Below are 17,150 nucleotides of genomic sequence, written 5' to 3'. Positions count from 1 at the left end.
TTCCTGCCAGTGCCAGGCTGCACTGCCCAGGCTGTGGGTGCCTGTCATCCCTGCCATCCTACATCCTTACCATCAGAATTTTCAGTGTCTATTCAGTGTTTTAGTGAATACTATTTTTCGCCTATATCCCATCTCTATTTTTTATTAAAAATGAAACTTCAATGAATAACCTCTTTCATAACTTTTTCTCCAGTTTTTGCATCAAATGTTCAGATTGCTAGAAGAGTTGTTAAAGAAATATTTTTAAAACAAAACAGCCAATAAATAACAAAGTTAATTTTAATGCTATCTTAGACTGAGACCTTGAATTGGAAGACAAGATTTTAGCACAGCAGAGCAAAGAAAACTTAGGAGTGCCTGATATATACCCTAAGCTACTGTTTCTAAATATCACTCGAGCTACATCTCGAAGGAAGAATATTCTTATTTTCTGGTTATTCTTTGTATGCAGGAGGATTAGCTGAAGGTAAGCAGCATTAAGTTACACACTACATTTTCAGATGTTAAAACGAACAGCTGAATAGCTTGGTAAACAAGTGCACAGCACACTTTTTGATTCTTTGTTTTCTTCTTCCCCATATGGTTCAGAAGTTCTATTAATCATCATGTTTGCTCATTTTATATTTCTTCAAAAGAGAAAGAAAAAAACCCAACAAATTGTCAAATAAGTGTAATCCTTTTAAAAACATTTAAATCTCAAATTTGAATAATGTGATGGTTGTAACCACTGGTGATAGCTGAGATGAAACATCTGAAAATTAAATAGTATGAACTTTGATCAAGTCTCTCAAATGCTGTGCATCACAAAGCAACATAATCTGTCATAATTTAGACAACACCACTGAAGGGAATGGAAAGATGGCTCTAATTTTACCTTACATGTCTGGGTTTAAATTCTTAGCTTGGTCCTTTTGGTCATTACAAGACCTGGGGCAGCAATAAAGTTCCCAGGCACTGACTAGCTAGAACTAACCTCCAGACACATGCAACAGTGCAGTTATTTGTCAGTTCTGTATCAAACTCAACAGAATAGTAGAGGAGTTAAATCTTTTATTCAAGCTATGGTTTTTGGTGCCTTGAAGAATTAAATTCTATTTTCCTAAATTTACAAGCAATGTAACTGGTGAACAAAATAACTTGGACAGTCAGATAACGCAAATCAAACCATAAAGAACAAACAGCAACTGCTTGTTCCAGCTACCCTGTTTCCTCTTAGCTCACAACCTCTCTACTTTACAATTGTCTTTTTGCATCCACGTTTTCTCCATCACAGTTACTTAATTCCTAAAACACACTACACAACAGTGTTAATTTCCTGAACAGCTCTCCTCTGTGAATGAGGCAGATGTGCTTCAGTCCCATACTGGCTGTCCACTTAAATTAATCTGGAGCCAGCTGAATTCTCACTATGATCACAAGTGCCCTGCTAGCTGACTTGGGGATAGCAGAATTGGTCTTTGAAACAACTCACATCTTGCATTCTTATCCCTTTCCTATGAATCCTCGGTGGCTTTTTGTTGTTATTTTTTTTTTCACCCCTCTGCTCCTTTCTTAGCTTTCACCACTTCCCTTAGTTAGGAGACTTGTTAAAGAGCAAGTCATTTTTGTTAAGCAAAGTTTTGGGCTGAACAGAACCCGCACCACTGCTGTGTTTCAGAGAGTTCACTGTATTGAGGTTCTATGTAACAGAATAGGCTTAAATGTTTCCCTTCATCAGAAAAACCCTTTGAAATAGGATCTACTACTAGCCTAGGTACAGCAACATTTTAACGCTAATAGTATCATGTGAACTGAAGAAGGTTTTATTTCTAGTGACCAAGATGATGTTTATCCATCATCACCAGCATCACTTCTGAGTAGGATACATCTAGAGGATTGAAAGCAGGTGACTCATATTTGCATCATCATCTTAGCTTCAGTTTTTTAGATCTGTGATACAATTCCTGTTCCACAGAATTGCTAGTGCCCATCCCATTCACATTCTCAAGGATTTTAATGAGAAGTCAAAAATACCTCCAAAATCCAACTAAACAAAATCCACCCCAAAATGAAATTTTGGGTTCTCAGCACATGCCATCTGATGGGTACACTGGAGCTGGGAGAACTTCAGTATCCCTGTGAGCACAATGCCTGTATGGCATCCAATCGGGCCAGGAAAAATCTGGGGTTGATTGCCATGTGTTAGTCTTTTCATCACCTAATAAATGTACAAGAACCTGCTAACTAGATTTTTTAAAATTTATTTCTCCCCCCACCCCCACCCCCACATAGAATGCTTCCTAAGGTACTTGCTGGGTATTTATGGTTTTGTGTCCCAGTAGTTGAGCTGCCATGTGAGTTTGGTTCCAAAATTTAAAGAGAATTACTCCAATAATCTGTTCTAAAAAATATTCCAGCAACAGTTTTTCCATTGCTTCCAGCCTGCACATGAACAACTTTGTTCAGTTAGCCTCTGGCTACGATCCAGTGAGATGATTAGATGCTTGAATGAACTCAGAGAAATATTTTTACAGTGTGAAGAACTTGTGCTTAATCACTTGGGGGAAAAATATTCCATTCTGATTCTCAGCTACAGTACTTATCTTGAGTTGCTTAGTCACGTGAAACTATAATTTCACTAGCTAGTCAGGAATCCCCTTGAAATTTCACTTGCAGCATGCTTTGACTCACCAGCTTTGACCCTGCTGTAAGGTCATCTGCACAGCTGTTTAAATAAAAATATACACCATGATAACTCACACTGTGCTCCAGTCATGCAGAAATGTGAGTGAGCATCTTATTGATTGCAGTGTCTGACAATGCCTATTTGTAATTAGGAAATCTATAACTCTGGATTCCTTCTCTCTTCTCCAGAGCTATCCTTCCTCCAAACGGCAAAAATATCTTCTTATTCAAATAACACACAGGTTGTATTCCAAACCCAATTATGAAATGCAAGCATTTCTACAATACTTAGGACATTTCACTTAATCTACTTTCTTGGTGTAAGCCCCTTCACTTCACGAGAACAGCTTTTTAAATTCATTATTAGGATCAGTACAGGCATTCCTGTGATCGCCAGTGACTGTAACTGGTGTAAGATGCAAGTACTCAGCTGACAACACTGCTCAGATATTGATCCGTCATCATTTCATCCAGCTGATAGCATGGCTGCAGTGCATCATCCTGCCCCTTCCTGCCAGGTTACTGAAGAGCTGGGAGGTCTGAACCCTATCAAAGATGCTTTTTTTTTTTTCTCTGTTTCAACTTTAGCACCATAGTAGCTCATCAGTGTTTCCTTGTCATCTCCTCTTTAGCTCCTACTGCTTCATGTCAGCAAGAATGCCACAGGGCTTGAAAACACTGGAGGATTTCTATAAAAGCTGCTGAAGAGGGAAACAGGGCATGCAGACAAACCAATGAAAGAAATCAAATATTTAAATAACACATGTAAAAGACTCCAGGCCTCTTACATAGCATCTCAGAAAAGAGTCAATTACTGGGCACTGAAAGAATCTAATAATAACCAAAGTAGGCCAAATGCAAACACTGACATCCTGGCAAAAAATGTAAAAGAAGCTGTACAAATAGCAGTGAAGGAAGGCAAATATACACACTCAGAGCATGCATACCCTAGAGCACATTCACTAAATCACATTATGAGAACATGATCTACCAAGGTTGAGGAGTTCTGGATTCACCTACAGTTAAATTCTATCTGAAAGACTTGCCAGACCTGAACCATTGTGCACTCCAAAGCTGCCACAACAACAACAAAAATCACACAAAAAACCAACCAATCAAACAAAAAAACAAAAAAACGACCTCAGAAAAAAACCATGGAAAGTGTTTTTGTAGTTGCCTGATCCTTTGTGATGGCTGAATAAGAAACAGTGTGCAACACCACATCATCCCACTGAGCTGAAATGCAGAAGCATCAGTTAAACACAAGGAATGGAATGGATAATGCTACAGGAAGCAAAAATAAAAGATCTGAATTTCAGAAAGTTTTCTAAAATGCATTTTACTTCATTTCTGTTTCCAGTAGGTAGTGTTCTGGATGCATATTATGGCACTGACAAAATAGCAATGCATAGCTATACATGCACTGCATAAGAACCCTTAATGAGACACGTGCTTGGAATTACTCAGTAAATGTTGAAAAACGAGTATGTCAAAATGAGTCCTAGTGTAAGCTTTTTTAAAATAAACATACATATTATAAAGAACCAGGATTCTCAGAAAGACTTCAGCTCCAGTACAACAGGTGAAAAAAGTTCATCCTTCATTTGAAGAATTATTCACCAGGCTACAGTCTTTTAAACACTGTATAAATTACCACATTCATGTAAGATAACAAATTTGCTTTCCTCAGAGAGGTCAACTTATTATTCTTCAAGCAATGTATCTGTACTACCCTTGGCTTTTGCGATAAAAAGCCCTCAGTGACTCTGGGAATCTCTGTGGGCTCAGTGCTTTCCAGTGCCTTTCCCTGGGGACAGAAGGCAGCTGGCACTGGGGCCATGCTGGGCTGAGGCTCATGGGCAGCTGGAGCTCAGCCCCTCATCCTGGGATGCTCTGTGCTGGTGGGCACTGCTTTGCAGAGCTCCATCTTCATAGAATCACAGAACAGTTTGGGTTGGAAGGGAGCTTTAAGATCATCTAATTCCAACCCCCTGCTATAGGCAGGGACACTTCCCTCTAAACCATGCTCTGCAGCACTGTGATTTAACACATAGGATGCACACATTGCCCTGTGTAGAGGTGTCCATGAAGTAAAGCGAATGCAAATATTACTGTGGAGCCGGTGAAGTAAATGGGAACAATTAGTGGTGTAACTGACGACATGAGAATATACACAGCACTTCTGAAGCACAGCAAAGGAGTGAACTTAGAATGGAAATATTATTCTATTTTGGGAAATTCAAAGTGAGGGAGTAAGAATACAGACTCACAGCTGCTCTCCACACAAACCAGACAAACAGGAAAATATTTTACCATTTCCTCCTTGCTTCTCGCTCACCCTCAAGAGTCTGTAGGGCAATTCAGAACATTTCTCTTCCAAAATATTTTTTTTAACCAATATATCTCTTTACTTTCCCCAGATTTACTTCCTCTGATCCTCACATCAGCACTGCTGTAGCTGACTGGCACAGTCCTGCTGCACTGAGTCCCTTCTCCTCCTTTCCGTACAGCTAACAAAAAATAACTTGTCCTTTCAGAAATCGCTTGCACTGAAAATAAAAATACATTTCTTCTCTGCTTTCATGGATTAACGAGTTACTCTTTCCCACAAAGCAGTGGAAACAGTCAGCTCCCCCTATTTCTGCCTCCCAGTGCAGTTCCACACTGATTGCAAAGACAAGGTGCAAATTTTTCCTCTGTCAGAGGGTGGCTGTTCAGCCATACCAGAAAAAAAGGTACTGAATGCTACAACATGACAATAACCGAAGCATGAGCTGTATTGTAGAGACCTCAAACCACGCCATATTCTAATCCCAAGAAACAGATCACTTTCCTTTTTTTTTTTCCTCTTCAGAAAGTTAGATAATAATCAGTATCTTACTTTTATGTAGTAACATAAACCTTGTAACAGTTAAAAGAAGTCCCAATCTGATGGCTGTAAACATTTCAAAGTATAGCATACCACAGCCCTTCTTTTGCCTCCTCCAGCTCCTCATGCTTACTCTGTTGCTTTCCAACATGTGGAATCGTTCTCCTTCAAACATAGTTCTCCCAGTGCTCAGTAAAAGCCAGATGTTTTGATACTCCTCTACATCTATTTAATTGGTTGCTATTTAACATGAAATAGTTCTCACATGATGACAAATGCAAGGCTGCATTCATTTCCATCAAGTCACAAATGTTTGCACCTTACTCTGATTTACCTTAGAATAAGCAAAGACAGAAGGAAGAACCTGAAATTAACTTCTGTGAGAGTGACTTCTGAGGCAGAAGGAAAGAAAAGAGTTGCCTGGAGAACTACCCCAGGGCAGAGCAAGGCACAGCAAAGGCAGCAGCTGCTTAGTTGCCCCTTCTGAGGGCAGACATTGCTGGTTTCCTCCATCTCAGCACCCTGCAAATGAAAGAAGGCTGACCCTTTAGGTCTTGCAGGGGCAGAATCAGGACTTTCAGAGAGGAGAGCATGAGTGAAGCTGCAATCAGTGTTTGGCTCTGCATCGAGGTCAGCTGGAGCACTTTCTAACCCCATTCTGATTCCTCTGTGGTGCTGAACCACCACTGGGATGGCTGCATGGCAAAGGAAACTGAGGCACCGATCCTATTTAGGAAGATTTCTTATAATCTACAATCCTACAGCTACCCTTGTAAATGCAGGAATTGCTTGGAGATAATAAAACACAGTATATCTTTTCTCCCCAGAGACAGATCTTGCAAAGCCTTACCTTGAGGGAGAGCTGAGGCTGTCTGTGGGCCTGCAGATCCACAGATGGGATGTTCTGGTGAGGCTGCCTGATGTGGTCACAGAGAGGAGAGAGCTGTGCTTCAGCATCCCTTGTCTCTGCCTGCTCCAGCTGAGCTGCAGCGACAGAGCACTGAGCTGTCTGTCAATAGAAAGAGATTTTTTTTCTGTTGCGTAAGGAAGCAGACAGACCTGGCTGTTCTCACAACTTGTTTCCAGCACAGCTCACTGCAAAGCAGGAGCTAGCACATTTTCCTATCAATTTTTCAATCACCTTTCATAGGTACTGCCAACTCCATTCAACCTACCTTGTCTGAGTTTGTTACAGTGGGCTGTAATTCTGTGATAGGGCCCAGGCCACTTTATGTAGCCAATTTTGATATTTGATATGTAAATCTCATAGCTGATGATATTTATTTCATGCCTTCTTGTAGCAACAGAAGATGCTACTATTCTAACACATAGTGACACCAGTACAGAGGATCCTTTAGTCTTTAATGACACAGAATAGTTGGAAGCTGCAACAGTGCTGCTTGAACGACTCTTTCTATAAAAGCTGTATTTTAATAGAGATTTATTTCAATTTACATCACCACTTACCAATTTCTTTGGCCTTTACATTACATTCCATTTAATGTCAAAGAGGAGTAATCGCATGTGAAATGAATGGAAAACATACCCCTTAAAACTTAATATATACATGAGAGGTTCTTATTAACTATAGCTTTACTTAACTTCTGTACTAGAACATTAAATATGATTTTCAGAACACGGAGCATGCGAGTTTCCTCCCACAGAAGCAAATGGGGCACTGTTGCTCCTACAGCCCTGCTGAGCCCAGAAATGATGCTGGAGGCTGTGTAGGAAATGATGCACAGAGTTCTCAAATAACATTGAGAAAACCCTCAAAGCATCTCTAATTAAACCCACACGAGACTGAGCAGCAGAGTTTAGTTGCCATGAACGCCTACAGCACATGGTCTAAACCAACAAAGCACTACAGCTAGGTAATTAACTGGTTAATCAGAAATTGAAGTGAAGATTTCATTATGAAAAAAAGCCCAAAAATATTAAAGGAGAAGGGTAGCACTGAAAAGCAAAAATCTGCACAAGAATGCTCATCTATACCAGAAAGAAACAAACCCCAAACCTGCAAAAGCCCTTGCCCGGTTTGTTGTCTTATCTATGTTTGACCTTGAGACAAAATCTGGGCACTCCTGAAGGGTACTTGTAGTACCAAGTAGTGACCGGTCATGTTACACAGCCAAACAGACAGCATTCCAGCTCTCCTTGCAATATGGATGTCCCTCCACCCCTGCCCCTTTCTGAGCAATCACTGCTTTGTTGGAGCTGCCAGCAATCAGCATCCTGCTGTTTTCCTTCAGCAGCACAGAGCCTATCTGATCACCCACATGTCATTTTGGAGGGAAGTAGGCTGTGAGTTGTCAAAATACAATTTAGAGCTCTGAGCTAGAGGTTCTAGTCTACAGGCAAAGAGCAGAGAAACAGCAAAAGCATGCAACAATTAGTCTTTTCCCCATCCCATACCAAGCAAGGCTACTTTTAAAAGATAAATTATTTTCAATGAGTATTTTAGACTGACTTAGCTGAAAGGGGTTGCCTTTGGCATCCAGGAAGGATGGTTGGGGCAATGGAGCTCAAATCATTGTTTTCAGGGACAGAGAAGGAATCAACTTTTTACAGGCTGAGGGGGAGCTATGTTCCCTCCCTTTCATAGCAGAAATTCATGGTCAGATGAAGCAGGAGCCTTGGCTTTTCTATTTTCCACAAGCCATGGCATTTGAAATTACATTTTTCTTTTATCCAGAAGGAGGATGCGTGTATTCGAGGACCACATCTACTTGAAATGCTAGATTCCTTTGTATCCTGGTACATCTTGTCAAAAAAAGATGCAAGGAGAGGAGTCTAGTAGAAGAGAGGCATCATTTGACATAAGAATGTATATTTAGTATCTAGGAATTAAACACAGAAACCAATAGCATAACAAGAGAGAAACGCCTTCTATAAAAGCCACTCCTTCAAGACTGCGGATGAAAAAAGCCTCCGAGGAGCAAAGCTTACTTAACCATGCAGTGAGTTCAAAGGGCCTGGTGCTCTCCTGGCTGGATATGAGCATCATCCACTGAAATCAATGCTGTTACATGCATCTTGCAGAGCAAGAGTCAGTCTGTTTGTATGTGATTTGAGAACACTTGCAAAAAAACACTAACAACATACGAGAGCTCTCATTTATCCTTCTAAAGGCTAGGCTGTCTGCCAAGAGAACAGCATGTTAAGCAGACACATCAATAATTCCCATCATCTATCCATCAAAAAAAAAAAAAAGAGATTCCATTTACCTTAAAATGTACAATATGTAGATTTTACTGTACTGAAAAAGGTAATACTTGTAGGTCTCTGAACTATCATAATATAACAGGATCGGTTCCCCTTAGTATTTCTCAGATACAGCCAGTGCCTCAAGGAATTTATATTAATTCAGCAAATTTCATTTCTTCTTTGATAGGAGAGGGTTATTTAGCCATAAACTGGCTAACCTCTTTGGCTATAACTGATCAAACGAAGTACGCCCATACATAATGTTCAACCAGAAAATTTAACTAAAGAAATAAAATTTGAACATCCAGTAAAAGCTGTTGGAGAAGTGGCAGCTATGATCTCAAAAGCAAAGCTATTTCCAGCACTAGATGCAAGATGAGCAATTTTAGGTTGTAAAATTGGGCGAATGGAATTCCATGCTAGTGATTTCAATATATTATTTGGAGTGAATTTAAACAGGTTACTATTGAACACAGTATTTGAATGCCATTTATTCTTTTATAACTAAGTATCTCACAAAATCACACAAGCGTAGGGATTGGAAGTGACCTCTGAACTTTACCTAGTCCATCTGGTTCTGTACAGTAGGTTAAATAGGAAAATGTCCAGGCAGGTTCTGAATGTCTCCAGAGAAGGAGACTCCACAACCTCTCTGGGCAGCCTGTTCCAGTGCTCCATCACCCCCAAAGTAAACAAGTTTTTCCTCATGTTTGGATGAAACTTCCCATGTTCCAGTTTGTGACCATTGATCCCTGCTCTGTCACTAAGCACCGCTGAATAAAGCCTGGCCCCATTCTCTCAACTCCAGCCTGTTAGATATTTATAAGCATTCATAAGATATCCCCAACTATCTTCTTTTCCCCAGGCTGAACGGTTCCAAGTTTCTCAGCTTTTCCTTGTGCAAGAGATGTTCCAGGCCCTCAATCATCTTTGTGACTCTCCACTGGACTCCTTCTAGGAGATCCCTATCTTTTTTCAACTGAGGAGCCCAGAATTGGACACAGTACTCCAGATGAGGCCTCACTGGGGGAGAATAGAGGAGGAGGATCCTCGCCCTCAACCTGCTGCACACACTCTTTTTAATGCACCCCAGGATACCATTGGCTTTCTGATCCATCAGGGCACACTGCTGCCTCATGGCCAACCTGCTGTACACTAGAACTATGAGGTTCTTCACTGCAGGTCTCTCTTCCAGGTTAGCCCCTAATCTACACTGATGCATGTGGTGCAGGACTCCGCACTTGCCCTTATTGAAACTAAAAAGGTTCTTCTCTGCCCAACTCTCCAATCCATCCAGGACTTGCTGGATAGTAGCACAGCCTTCTGGTATGTCAGACACTCTTCCCACTGTTGCATCATCAGCAAACTTGCCAAGGGTGTAGTCTACCCTTTCATCCAGATCATTGATGAAGATGTTGAGTAAGACTGGAAAAGATCTTGCAGAGGTATCTCAACTGAGAAATGGGGTGCTGATACTTTGTATAATGTTTAACTCATTTTGGTTAGCGCATGATTATGTGGTTTTCAGATGATCCTACAAAGGGTTTTTCTCTCTGAATAAGCAAGAAAAGTCTTGCCTACTGCTGAAAAACATTTTGTTCAATACAGAAAAAAAAAACCATTCAAGTTTGCAGTGCTGAGGTTTTCCTAGCAGTAGAGTTTAAAGAGTTGAGAAAGAAAATATTAGAAAATATTCTCCTCCCCCCCTGTAGTTACATTGCCCTCTTAAAAAAAAAAGAGAAAAAAATCACTGAAGCTTCTTATCACTTTTACATCTAAACATTGACTTAGATCATCTGGAAAATGTCAGTGTGTGAACATAAATTTATTTCTCCTCTGAGAATGAAGATTGTCTGGACATGCATAAGTGTGAGAGAGTTTCTTTTCTACATAGTCCATCTGACTCAGTTATCAAATCTCACACAGATTCAGATATTGTCAGGTCAAATCCCAGTCTTTTGAGGGAAAAAAGTCTGATCTATACTTATAGGCAGCCTGCCTTACATCTCTGATGACTGCTTTTTTTGGCAGTGATGATTTATCACAGTGCTGATGTTTTAAAGGAAGGACATTGCCCATTTGGGTGTGCATGGATGGGTTTGGATGCAGTAGTAACTTGTGGACAAATCACACGTGCAACAGTTCCAACCCTGCCAGGAGCTGGGGTCCTCAAGTAGCAGATTTACTCCACACATTGAATGTACATTGTACCATGTGCATTCATCACATGAATTTTATCCCTTTGGGAAACAAAACTTGAAGATTTCTGATAGTTTGTTGTAAGTGAAAATGGTTGGAAAAAATTATACATGAAATACCCCTGTGGGAATAGAAAATAGGGAAAAGAGAAGGTGGGAAGGGAAGGGAGAGGATTAGAAGTTAAACAGGTAGGGATGGGCAGGACAAAACAGTTGGATGTGTCAGCACCAGGGAATTGCATCTCCCATCTGTTCCTTCTTTTGCAGTGGCACTGAGTAATTAGGAATTGTCCCTCAGGCTAACTATATACTCAGGCCTCCTGGCCAAGTCTCAGAACAACCCCAAATCCCTATACAAAACTTGAGTAACAAAGGCTACAGCCACTCAACGAATAAAAACAAAAGAGAAGAGACAGAGCAAGTCATATTTACAGTAAGGAGAATTTCTGAAAACATCTGCCATCCCACCCACTGTTGTATTGGTTGTTTAATGTCCCAGAGGAAGTAACGCAGTTACTAGAGCCAGCAAGTGTGTTTTCTCTGGGATATTTTAAATTCATTAAATGCAAGTAAAGAAATATTTCTCCTTGGAAGGTTTAAAAGCAAGTCTTTTCATAAAATGTTTTGTAAGGGTCACTGAGGTAACGAATGATGTGAAAGAGCTGAATATTAGATTTCAAGCACTGCAGTATGATTGAAATTTCATGTTACCGATAGGCAAAAATAAAATCCACTACCTTGCTTTGAAACAATTTAAGGAAAAAAAATGATTTTATCAATGCTGCTGGAGATTTATTTGAAGCATACAATAGAAATCAATGCCTAAAATCACATGCTCTTTGGATTGCTTAAACGTTTACCATATACAAAATAAAATAGGATGTTCCAATAAACTTCTTGCTCTCCTCCTTGACTCTATGCTGGCAAATTTCATCACAGGGACATACACAGATTTTCTTTTTAAGCAATGGTGAAAGCTTTACTTGCTGGCCTCCTCAGAAGGTTTTGCTATCATCTAAAAATCTTGCAAGATTGGTTGTGCTAGAGCTGTCAGTCAGGCAGATAAGGGCTTGAGCAGTTGATATGGGAAAGGCTAGCTTTTCTAGGGAGGCAGAGAAGGATTTTCTCCTTTCTTGCTCTTGGCAAAGGACTAAGCTGAACCTTGTTTTTCTGAGCTAATCAAGATGTGGAGCTAACAAAAAGCATTGTCTACAAAAATCACCAGTCAATACACAGTATTTCTCTTGATTTCAGAGCAGACAGGGCAACTGAAAACATCTCCTGTCTTGTACTGCCACATAGGAAACCCATGCTTGGGCACACTGATGCAATGAGGACATTTTACTGCATCCGTTGTGCAATGCAGACCTCAAGTAAAGAACAGTGGTTCCTTCTGGAGGACACATCATATTTTTGTGTCAGAGCGAACACTCGATTTACTGCAGATGGATCATAGTGGTGTTCTGATGCCATCTCTAAGCTGGGCATACTGCCAGGCCGCAAGTTCATTCCAGCAATGTACTGAGATAACTTTGCTCTTCTTACTCTCAAGTCTCCTTGGAGATAGTCCAGGTAGGTTTTCCCTATTTTCTAACAGCTTTTGGCTAGCTCTTTCCAGACTCTGAGGTTCATTTCCAGATTTCCCACTCTCCTGACAATGCTTGTCTTTGATTCACCCTGAACCTTGTGAAAAAGCACAAGGAATCCAGACCCTTCTTCAAGCCTAGTATCTGATGTACAGATGGCAAGCATCCAACAGCACCCACACTTCACTTTATTTTTTCCAAGCTGCTCAGATTCTCTCTAAGTAGAAAGACCAGTGTAACATTGTGCTCCCTTCCTTGCTTCCCACCAGCAATGGTGCAGAGAGGGATCTGCTGATCCACTGGGTGTCACATGCAGCTCCTCACAGGAAGATCTGGGACAGAACTCCATCACAGAAGACATCAAAGAAAAGTCTAGGTAACATATCCTACATGTGTAACACTGCTCTGAAGGTGCAGGTCTTCACACCTCCCTGGCTGCAGACAGAGACATGCTGTTCTACACAGATGGGCCAAAAGTTGTGCCCATTCAAATGACTATTTCTGATGCATTTAGTTGCTGGCTAACAGTTCTAAATATTTGTTTGCTGTTGGTATTTATCCAGGTTTGTGAATTACTCAGAAAATATTCAATTAGCAAGGAATTAATTGTGTTTTTAATTGCCCGCACTTCTGTGATGAAATATAGTATAAGCACAGCTCAGATGAATAGAAAAGCAGAAGATTATGCATGCAGAGTTGGAAGCCCTCCTGAACAGCTTTTATTTTTTTTTCCTCCAAGTCCTGATTGAAGCTAACAAAATAAAATGAGAGGCAACTATGGGAACTGGGGACAAGAAAACTGCATTTTTAAATTTATGCATAGGGCTGGACTGGAATTCAGGGCATACACCGGCTATAATCACCTGACCAGTTCCTCAGCACCAGTCTCAGCATCTTCAGTCCAAAATGTGTCTTCCCCCAGTGCTCCCTGTCAGACAGATCTTTGGAAGCCTTCATCCAGCTTATAGGAAGCTCTTGGCATGAGGATGAAGGATGAGCATAGGTCTCCCAAAGACAGTGCTCAGAACTGTCAGAACACTGGAAATTAGGCAGAGATCAGCTTGCTGTGGGACAAGGCTATTCTATCTCCTCAGTGTGCCAGAAGCTCAATTTCTCAGCCTTTGAGGCAGAGGATACCTCCTCTCATGTTCTATGCACATATGAAAGGAAGGCGATTGAAGAGATGGATACATTTTGCTGAAGGGCTATGAAGAAGTTCATGCTGCTTTCAGTAAGCTTTGGTCCCTCTTAGATTCTGCAATGAGCAAAGTGTTTTTAAAATAACAACAGTCAGTACCTTGCTGCTGGAAGAGGCTCAATACGGGTGGAGCAGAAGTGCTCTGGCAGCCCCTGCCTCATCCACTGCAACACAAGTCTGGCCAGCAAGGCTCTCAATATCTGACCTTTCATTCATTGGGGGCAACATTATTTCCGTTCCACCTAATGCTGACCATTGGATACCTATATCATTGGTAGACGCTGCTAATAAATGCAGGCACAATTCCACAACAGAGCAGTGTAAAACCATGTGCCTATCACAGGAAGTCACATATGGGGTTTGAAGAAGTGGTCCATTTGCCCTGAGCACAGATTTAAGGCTGTCAGACTGGTTAAGAATAATGAAGGTAGCTTCATGCTCTTATGTCAGAAGTCAGTGATTCATTGTCACCCACTGCAAGATAAACTGAGAGCTCAGAACTAACATCTTGACAGGTAAAATGTCTTTGATTTTTCTTTTAATTCAGCAAGCTCACATCATTACTGGTTTCCCTGTATTAATAATGAATGCATGCTGAAGATGTTGTCAACTGCAGGGTTGAGTTCTAGCCTGATAACTGCACATCTGAGAAAGCAGGACTCTTCTTGCAGTGTGCCAGAGCCACCAACTCTCTAACACAATGTGGAAGTAAAACGGTGGTAATATGACCATTAATTAGATTTATAAACTCCTTTATTATTTGCGGCGTTAGTTGTTCAGTCAAAGAAATCCATTCAGAGAGAAGTGATTTGGATCAAACAGATTTGTACCTATATATGACAGCACAATTTGGCCCTTTTCTTCTTAGTGTAAATTTGAACTGCAAAATCTGCAAATTGATTTGCTAAGAGGAAAGCTTAAGAGCTATATTTGAAGACTGTTGAAAGCATAAGCTGGCCTTTTGTATAAAAAGGAACACATTTGAATCTACATTTAACAAATCACTGGATATTAATTTTATTGAATTCAGTCTCCTGGCCACAGTAACATTTATTCAACCCTCATCTTTTATCTCAGTTGCAGAGCAATTCTATATTTACTGTACAGTATTTCATCTGAAGGATCATTAACTCCATTAATAGCAACAATGCGGAGGTTTTCTAATTTATGATTTCTCCACTGCTCATTATTTTCTCAATGCCACAAGTGATTATGAATCTGAGTGATGCCTAACCACTGCAGCCTCCATTGACCTCAGCAAGAGTTGCAGCTGGTCGGCAAATTATGGCCTTTAGCACAGCGTTTGTGTCAGAGTGGCGAAGCTCTGAGGTGAGGGCTGGGCATGTGGCAGTGATTTTGAACTTAGGAGAATATTGTCTTGGAAATCTCAGGAAAGAATTTAACCTCTCTTCCACACCTTAATAAACTCCTTCATTGATTCCCCCTACCTCCTAAACAAAGACTGCAAATTGCTCTAGTTGTGAGCAATAGGACATACAAGTAAATTGTTGCTATGCAGAATTTCCTATACACTAATACTAAATACACCCATAAAGTAGCCAACATTAGCAGATCAAGCTGTGACAGTCAGACATACTAATAACATTCTTGAGTATAGTTGGCTTGAGTATAGTTTACTTGGTAAACCTCAATTTTGATTTTAGCATTTTTACTGTTATTGTGTTTTAAAAGTATTCAGTGGCATCTAGCCTTTTTCTTAACACTTTCAGTCATATAAACTGACATACTGATTTTTTTTCAAATCACCCAATGATCTCATTGAATTGCTGGCAGGCTGTGCTGCACTTGTCTTGCTCTGGGTATCACTGCCCATTCAATCAAACCTTTAAGACTGCTAACAGAAATAAGGTTACCAATCTTATTTGAAAGACCTCAGACCTACCACCAGCATCATTGAGCAGTACAGTATACAGGTGTTTCCCGTTAAAAACAGATTTGATGGTGGAAGTTTGGTGGAGAAAATTCAATATACATATATTAAAAAAAATAAAATTTAAAACTCAGTGTACAGCAATATTCAAAGAGAAAAATGACAAAAAAAAGAGAAAGTTTGCTACTGCATAGATCATAATTAGAAGGAATGTAGAGACTAATCTGTAGCAGGTCAATAATACCCTTATCTAGAACAAATATTAATGATGGAAACAAATACCAAGGATGCAATATATCACTTAGAACATGAAGAATACCAGTAAGAACTAGGCAAGATATCTCGGATTGAACTAACTACTGTAGCTGGATCCATAGAAAGGAAACACTTTATCTGACCCAATCGATGCCTTCATCCACACCCTTGAGATAGATATGTGCTGTTCATTTACCACTACAAAATGCTAAACCAATAATCACTGCAGTACTACATCCTCCTCCCAAAACAGCTGTGTCAGATTTGCTACAAGCATGAGACACCACAAGTCTCTGTACACATCTGCATCCCAGCAGTTGCCTGGGAGCTGCACTCAGCACAGCAGTCCCTCAGCAGCCCTAGTACCCCATCCATGAAGCAACGGTAGAGCACAGCTATTTGACTATCACTCTGATACGGCTTTATAGCATGACTGCCTACGTCCAAGTGGAACAAAAATCCTGTGCATATGCACTCAGACACTCAAGGATGGTAACAAAGACATGAATATTTAACAAAAAAAAAAAAAAAATCACTGTACAGTAATCCATTCTTTTTTTTCCCCAAGATACATACAACTTGTTTTTCTTAATAGACATCATGAAAGTTTTTCATTAATATATTATGAAGTTCTGTATTTACAATAAATTACACTGAATACATAAAAACATCAAACACTTTTTCCAGAATATTTCTTATGCTGCTATTACTCATGATACTAATTTTGATAACCACATCAGCTAATAAGATGATAGTTACTGACTCTAAGCATAGCTTCTGAAGAAATTTTTTGAATGCCCTTCTAAAAATAATAAGTATTTGGAGACAGAGAAGGAATGACTGTAAACCATAGTATGAAAACTGGTATGGTGTTGTGACAAAATGACACAAAAAACAATTGCAAAAACACAAGTTGGCAGTTCATAACTAGAAGTGAACACCAACTGCATTTATTTAAAGACCTGTCAAATGCAACTATCTGTGAAATACAAAGAATGTCCGGTCTGATGGAAAGAACAGCTAACATTTTTTACCCATTCTTCCCTCACAGAGAGAAGAGCATGACATCTTAATAGTGTAATCAAAACCCTGATTGCCATTGGTGACAGCACACGCCACAGAATCTGAATGGATTTGATAGAAAGGAGCATTTTTGAATTTGTGCATTGTATCCTTCTGTAGCACAGGATTTTTGTTTCCTAACAATAGCTCGTTCAGCATCTCTTTAATAAAGGCAAAGGGTGGGATGGAAGCCTGTGAATACAGGAAAACCATGCTCAGA

The 17,150-nt window shown here is 40.1% G+C and overlaps 1 protein-coding gene across 5 annotated transcripts in view; it reads right to left on the bottom strand.

Moving 5' to 3' along the window:
• CWC22 (CWC22 spliceosome associated protein homolog) overlaps nt 1-17,150 on the bottom strand; it is a 190,123-nt gene that overhangs the window by 72,804 nt on the left and 100,169 nt on the right. For 4 of the 5 annotated variants that reach the window (XM_042821974.1, XM_042821975.1, XM_042821978.1 and 1 more), the window contains one exon: nt 6,384-6,542. The exons of the other annotated variant lie outside the window; for it this stretch is intronic. The gene's annotated coding sequence lies outside the window, so the exon portion shown is untranslated. The remainder of the gene's footprint in view (nt 1-6,383; nt 6,543-17,150) is intronic. 5 annotated transcript variants of the gene reach the window in all.

Source organism: Centrocercus urophasianus, unplaced genomic scaffold (genome assembly GCF_019232065.1).
Source record: "Centrocercus urophasianus isolate 14NV4802_14NV808 unplaced genomic scaffold, USGS_Curo_1.0 seq_20, whole genome shotgun sequence".
Classification (NCBI taxonomy): domain Eukaryota; kingdom Metazoa; phylum Chordata; class Aves; order Galliformes; family Phasianidae; genus Centrocercus; species Centrocercus urophasianus.
Note: the sequence above shows the minus strand (reverse complement) of the source record. Positions and strands in the feature narration are given on the sequence as shown.